The sequence below is a fragment of the Ambystoma mexicanum genome, chromosome 1q (assembly GCF_040938575.1).
Source record: "Ambystoma mexicanum isolate Mex_15411 chromosome 1q, UKY_AmexF1_1, whole genome shotgun sequence".
Classification (NCBI taxonomy): domain Eukaryota; kingdom Metazoa; phylum Chordata; class Amphibia; order Caudata; family Ambystomatidae; genus Ambystoma; species Ambystoma mexicanum.
Window position 1 is genome coordinate 475,892,754 of NC_090922.1, and position 7,487 is coordinate 475,900,240.

Below are 7,487 nucleotides of genomic sequence, written 5' to 3' on the forward strand. Positions count from 1 at the left end.
CTCTACGTGCAATCCTTCTGCTCACTATTGGAAGACATGGGAGTATTTTTTACCAACTACGCCGATGACACAGCATTGGTCATCGAGCTGTGTGGGGACTACTCCCAGGACTCATTGCCATTAAATGACATCTACAACTCCATTGATGGCCACCAATTGGTTATATCTTAATGGTAATAAGACCGAGCTGCTTGTTTTTTGATTTCCCCAGGCTCGCCTGAAATTGGACTCTTCTTATGAAAACTTTATGATGCAAGGTAATAGGATTAGGACTCAAACGAAAGTTAAGACTCTGGGTGTCTATCTGGAGGCCTCTCTGAATTCGGATGTCCAAGTGCAAGACCTTTGCAAGACCTGTAATTATCCCCTTAGACTCCTCCCATTGCACGAGCCACGATTTTGTCAAGGCTTGATTATTGAATATCCCGCTATGTGGAGCTACGAAATCTAACCTTCAGGTTTGCCAAGTCCTCCAGAACGACGCAGTCCACACGGACCTGGACATTCCTAGAAGGTCACACACATCCAATTTTAGGAAAGAGCTTCACTGGCTTCCGGTGCAGAAACATATCCAGTTAAAAATGGACTTGTTGGTACATCATTCCCCCTATGGCAAGGCCCCGGAATACCTTAAAGCCCTGGTCACATCCCACAAACCAACCAGAAACCTGCGATCCTCTTCTCTCGCTCAGTTGCAGGGAATAAGGGTCACAAGATCTAGGGGTTTAGGCAGGTCTTTCCAGGCAATTGCGCCCTCTTTTTGGAACACACTACCTATAGCCATAAGAGCTTCGACCAGTTTAAGGCTTTTTTAGAAAACTCCTGAAAGCACCTCTCTTCAGGTAAATTCTTAGGACTCTCTCCCTTACTGATCCCTGCTAACTGATAACTGCTAGGGAGAACTTTATGTTGTCCACTGTTCCATGCATTGGTTGTCCTCTTATGTTGATATTGTGCACTTATGCTGGGGGCTTTCGGCGCATTACAAATAATTACAAAATAAATAAATAATAATTATTGTACTAGTGCCTCGATTGGACCTTTTAATCAAGATGGACTCCAACTCATTAATCACATCGATCTGCTCTCTAATAGGCTTGTAATAAACATTTATAACTAGCGTTTTAAGCACTATATTCAACAACCCCAGTTACCAGCAATGCCTCAGAGACAGCACTGATCTTTAAGCAAGATCTCCCTTGCAATTCTTTCCTGCTTATACGGGTTTTCCCTTCCTACCTCCTTTTGCATTTTTTACCGGTAGTGTGAATCCATCCTGGACTGGCACCACCCCTAATCACGTTTCCTGAATCAGAACTGTGTTGTGGCAGATCAACGTATTTCTGTATTTCTAACTTCACTTTTGAAGAAGCTGTTGTGCCCCCGTGAGTTCAAACGTACCTGCCTGCGACCATCATTTTCAATTCTGCATTTTATAGTATCTTTCTTTTTAGACGCAAAGCTCTATGCTTCATGATGATCATTATTGTCAACATAAAGTCGCCTAGGAGCATATATTTCAAAAACTCTCATCAAGAAGTCCTCCAGACTAGCCAGCACTAAACTCTTAATAAGAAGTGAATGAAAATGAGCAAACGCATTTCCACAGCCATGTCTTGTCAAGCAAATGCACAAACTGTATGTCCGAGCTTGAGATAGCACAGAGTTTTGCTACACCGAATAGCAATTTCAAGATCCTAGAATGATTAGGAGGAACCTTGCGGTCTTCCTCAAACATAGATTTGAACACCCATGTACATGAGTCAACATTTGAAACCATACTTCTGCATGTGTTCTGTCTTTGACTGTCCTCTCTTACAGGTAATTCTATTTGTTTTCTATCTAGGTCAAGTTTGGAAATTCTATGTGGCTTTGTTCCGACCCTCATTACCTTGGCATGATCATTTATCTCCTTTGTGCTGATCATGCCAACCTCCTCTCTCCCTTGTTTCTGAACTGTATTGCTCTTTTCAACTCTTCATCGTGCACTCTCCCCATCCTCCTCTGTTTCACGGTTGACATTCACTGGGGAAAAAAAAACCTCCTCATGTCTTTTGTGTGGTTCTTCATTCTCTTCTTCTTTTTCCCTCTTTTGTTTATACATCTAGTGTTAGAGGTTCTCTTCATTTCCTGTGTTGGGAACTTCAATGTCAATTTCCATTTCAGATCCTTGGTCCTCAACCACATTCTGCGTAGGGCACTGTTGACTATCTCCAATTACAAGTATGTTATTTTTAGGAACATTGCCTTTGTTGATTTTGCTTGCATGTTGTTCTCTCTGTTGAGTCACACCCAAGAGATTCCTTTGCAACTTTATTTGTGTCTTTGGTTAGTCCCTTCACATTGTTTGACTTTTTCAACGTTTTCCTCCTTGCATCGGCTGTGTGACTGTGGGATATAGACTGATCATAATGTATGATGCTGTTTTGTCCTTTCTGGAGATAAACATTGGACTCAGAGTCCATAGCCGCCTTATCATCTGCCATGTTGTTGTTTATAAACTCATGAGCAGCATTATCCTTCGTGTTTTTATTTTTATGACCAGCATCACACCGGGTCATGAACTCTCTCAGCTTGGTCAATATTGAGGTATTTGACCTTACCTCCAGAACTACTTTGTCATACAGCCTGATAAAAGACTGGATCACCAGATTTATTGCAGGAAGTGAACTCCATCCTAGTTCCGAATGATCTTGATGGAAAGTGTCCTTCACAGAAAACAGCAAGGAGTAACGATCTCCTATTGCAGTGTGGGCACCGACTGTGCCGTCACAAACCTCTCGTCCTTCCTCCTCCTCATGTTGTGGGGACTCAAACATCTTTGAGATGCTTAAGCGTGTACAAGGTATCTGCATTTTGTCTTCCAGGCTGATGCAAGCATCCATCAGGGATTTGTTCACTTGTCTTTCAACCTCACAGAGTACTGGACCCGAGACATCGATACCTTGATGTAAACCACTAATTCCTTCCAAAATCACTGCGCCAGGTATTGGTTGTGGTACTAAATGTTCTATGTTAACTTGACCTGGTTCCGTTTCTAAGATAGTCTGTACCATTTGATGATAGGTTTTGGTACTGGTTTGCTGGAAAAACTAGGTCATTGTTCCTTGTTCAATGTGTTTTATTGTCCGTTTTACGTTTTTTTTCAACGTCCTTTTCTAGTGTGGTGGGTTCCATAATTCTTGGATGGTACCTCTTTGTTTTCCCACGCATACCAACAGTGCCAACCACGCAGTGTAGTTTAATGCTCAAAGAGGGGTTGCCTGTCAAAGTAACAATACCTTCTGAATTGGTGTTCACAAACCGTTTTAACAAACTTAGTTCTTTGTTGATCAAGCAATGCACATGGCAGCTCAAAGGGAGACCCTGACAATCACTGCCACAGGATCAGAAATCCGCCAGCCTTATGGTGACCTCGAGCTTTCACTGCATTTCGCTGGATTCATGATGACTGCCTCTATTTTCCCGCTTTTCAGTTTTAAAATATGCTCAGAGTGGCCTTGCCTAGGTTAACAGCAGCCAAAAGCTAAGCCCCTCGGCCCCTCGGGCACTGAAGGCCGCTGGAGGTGGTGGTATAAGCTATTGAGGCTACTGTGGCTACTGTTAGTGCTGGCTGCCACAAGCCACAGGCTAGCACCGGCACCACTCACTCCTCACGTGCTCAGACAAATAAGCAGAATGGTAAACCGGCAACAACAACAAAAAGAAAGATTTTAAGGGCCCATTAGACCCTTAGACCTACAAAGCCTTAAAGGAGGCCTGTATGGCCCATGCGGTATGTATGGCCCAAGAGGGGCAGCATGTCTTGCACAACCCACTGAACGCTTACCCCACAGCAAGTGTAATCTGGTGGCCTCACCCCCCATGCTGGTTCAGATTAGTATCACGCTCCTGGCGTCTCCCAGCTCCTCTCTCTGCAGGCTCCTTAGCTCCGAGATCAGAGGAAGGCTCACCCAGGCATCCCCATGCTCTGCGTTTCCACATCACAGTATCACTGTGTCAAGTCGCACCCAAGCCACACCCACTCTCAAGGGCCACTTCCGGCACTCTCACTTTTGCAATTCAGCAATGCAGAAAATCGAACTTTCAGCCCACAGCATGGCAGAGAAACACTAAACTGCTTGTAAAACCATACGTAGGACATGCCTCACTTCCAATCAAGACTGGATCACTGGCACCCACCAGAAACTCCATCCCACCAAAACATATTTCACTGTATTAGGCCATCCATCTAAATATGAAGGCCGTCCAAGCTCATCTGAATGGCACCTTGATGGATTCACATTTGAGGGTTTGAGAATCACTGTCCATGTCCTGGTGTCTCATATCTGAATGAGGTAAATGCCATCCTTATCAGCATCTTGGCCACACACCTGACCCCCCAGAAGGCTCTTCCACACACTGGGTCATGTCTCATAAAGAGATCTGGCTACCCAGTTAAGTCTGTATACTCTTAGAAACTGTCTGCATCTGAGACAAGGCAACTATTTTCCGAACACAGCCTCACAGCCACATAACTTGCAGGCTCAGGTAGGAGCCGAACCATTTCAAGGCTGGAGACTAAACCAGAAGCAGGTCTTCCCTTACCACACTCGGCATTACTGGAACAACACCTCAGTCACTATCAGGAACATTACAATACTCCTACAGTTCAGAAAGAAACTCAAGACCCTGATCTTCAGGGAGTGTTTTTGGGTAATTTAGGACCTGAAACTCCGATGTATATGCCACCCATGTAGCATGAGGTTGCCAAACTACTACAGCCTGTAACCTCCACCTTTCACTGACCTCTTTTAACCCCAGAATACTTGCACATCACTCTGTTGCTTCCTAACTAGGCTCACAATATATAAATACTATTGCAAATACAAATGCCACAAGACGGGGCAGGATGCCAAAATCTGAGGCAAGGGGAATTGTTAGATTCCACCCAGAGTCTACTCCACCAGCAGAGTGATATTAAACCAACTACATCCCCTCTGGTGGTTCAAATGTATTGCTGCAAAAAATATTATTTCTTTCTGTGGATGCGGGAACATTTAAGCAATTTCAGGGGCCGAAGCATTTTGGGCGTCCAACATTGACTACATTTTCATGAGCCTAGGACAGAACAAGATACAAAATACAACATTTTTGCACTGTGGACAGAATGGCAGGGGTGTTTTTTTGTTTTTTTTGGTTGCAGTTCTGCCATTCTGTCCTCATTAGAAAAATCAGTAGCTTTTCCCAACCGTAGGCACAAGATTCACCTACCCGTGAAAGGTTGGTTAGTCAGAAGGAGCATGCGCATGTCTATGACTGGCTAGCAGTCCTGGAGCGAATTCACCCAATGGGAAGACATCAGCATCAAAGTGCTTCCCCCCAAAGTTGGTCTTTGGCACGCCAACACAGATGAGCTGGGCAATTGGTAACTCATGTGACCAGTGTGGTATTGTAAGTCAACCAAATACAATCAAAGGGGGACAGCACTTAATAACAACATCACGGAACCACGTGATGCCCGATGCATGAGGTTTTTGTGTTCCTGGCAAATGCAAAAATAAATAAAAAAATGTGGGAGTGGTGTATTCAGAAGAAATGGGTGAGGATGAGTATAGTCACACTGTTCATTAAGCCATTGATGCATGGTTGGGTGGAAGCTATCCTTACAGGCCCCTGCACATACCACTGTGCTCAGCAAAGACAATGGGCCTCATTACGACCCGGGCGGTAAGTACTGGTCATTACCGGCATGGCACAAGTACTGTGTCCGTGCTGGCAATAGACCGCTAAAAGCGGCCTATTACGAGTACGAGGGCACGAGCTTTGTGCCATGCCGGTAATGACCCCACCGCCATGCCGTAAAAGGGCGAAAAATCCCCCTTTCCAGCATTGTACGTAGTGCAAATAGCTCCACCGGCATCCAAGCCATCAGCATTAGCGGTGACCGCTAATAGCGGTCACCTCTAATAGCGGTAACCGCTATAAGCGGTCACCGCTAATAGGCGGAACCGGAAGTAGCGTCATCGCACAGGAACGGGAAAGAACACGGCGGCCATCTTTAAAAACACAATCCATTGCCATTCACCACAACCAGGATCCATCTGACCCCCAGAACTCTGCCACACCTCCAACACTACCTGCTGCATCTCACCATGCCGAAAGCTGTAAAAAAAAAACACAGATCGCCTGCGCAAGGAGCGCTTCTTCCGAGAGGAGTTGACCATGCTGGCGGAGACGCTGCAGGAACATGCCGATGTTGTGTTTTCCTCCGACATGTCCTGCCCTGCAGTGCAGCGCAAAAAACAGATATGGGCGGAGGTCGCCCAGAAAGTAAGTGCTGTTGGCACCACACCCCACACTCCCAAAGATTGCCGTAAGCGCTGAGACGATCTGCGTTTACGCGTGCGGAGCATCCTCTCTGCCAACCGCAACCTGGGAATGGCGACAGGCGCAGGTGCGGAGTCCCCCATCAAGTTGCAACCATGGGAGGAGATATGCACCAGCACCATAGTGACGGAGGCAATTGAGGGAGTGTGGGACATGGAGCGAGGAGCCCCGTCATCAGCCGATGCTAATACCACCACAATGATGTCCACCTGAACTGACACTGCAATGATGTAGAGCAGGGTCCACCAGACACATATGTACAAGACTGCCTACAGGCAGTGCACAGCATCATCTTGGCCACTTGCATAATGCACCCCATATGTGTTTCAACCCAGACGCCTCCATGCATCACCCACCCAAAAGCCAAGCAACCCATATGTCACTCCCCCAATGTCAATCATCTGCCATTCCATATGAATGCAGCCACCCCAATGCATGCCCGATGCCTGTAGACCCATCACTAACCCTCTCCTTCTATTGGTCCCCCATAGGCACGCATTCAGACAGCGATGACGATGACACCAGAGAGGAAGATGCCACACCACAAAAGAAGGCCAGGAGCGAGGAGGGAGAACACCGCCCCTCGACTTCAAGGGGTAGAGGCCAACATGCACCACTGCGGAAGGCCAAGAAAACTCCAAAGGCGCAGCACCAATGTGCACTACGGCCCCCACAACAGCACCCACACCAGCCACCATCACCCAGGAGGCAGTGGCAGAACGCACAGCATCGGCTGCCAGCAGCACAGTGGGTGAGACAGCTGCCACAGCAGCCATATCGGACGATAAGACAGACGTTCAGCTGCATGGCGCAACACCCGCCACAGGCCCCCTGCACTCACCACAACTATCCCCATGCAGCTTGCAGAACATCAGCATACACGTGCTGTCACCTGGTGATTCATGGCCCGCAAGTGCCAGCCCCACGCCAACTGTGCATGATGAACAAAGCATGGTGGAAACCCCTCACACATCCACCCCAGTTCCAACCAGCCAAGAGGGGATCAGGGCTATTCAGAGGCGCCAGGAGAAGCTCACAGGGCTGTTGTAGCAGCATATAACGGAATGTGGCCGGGCAAGGGATGACATTAGGGAATGTGCTGCATCCATGAAAACAGC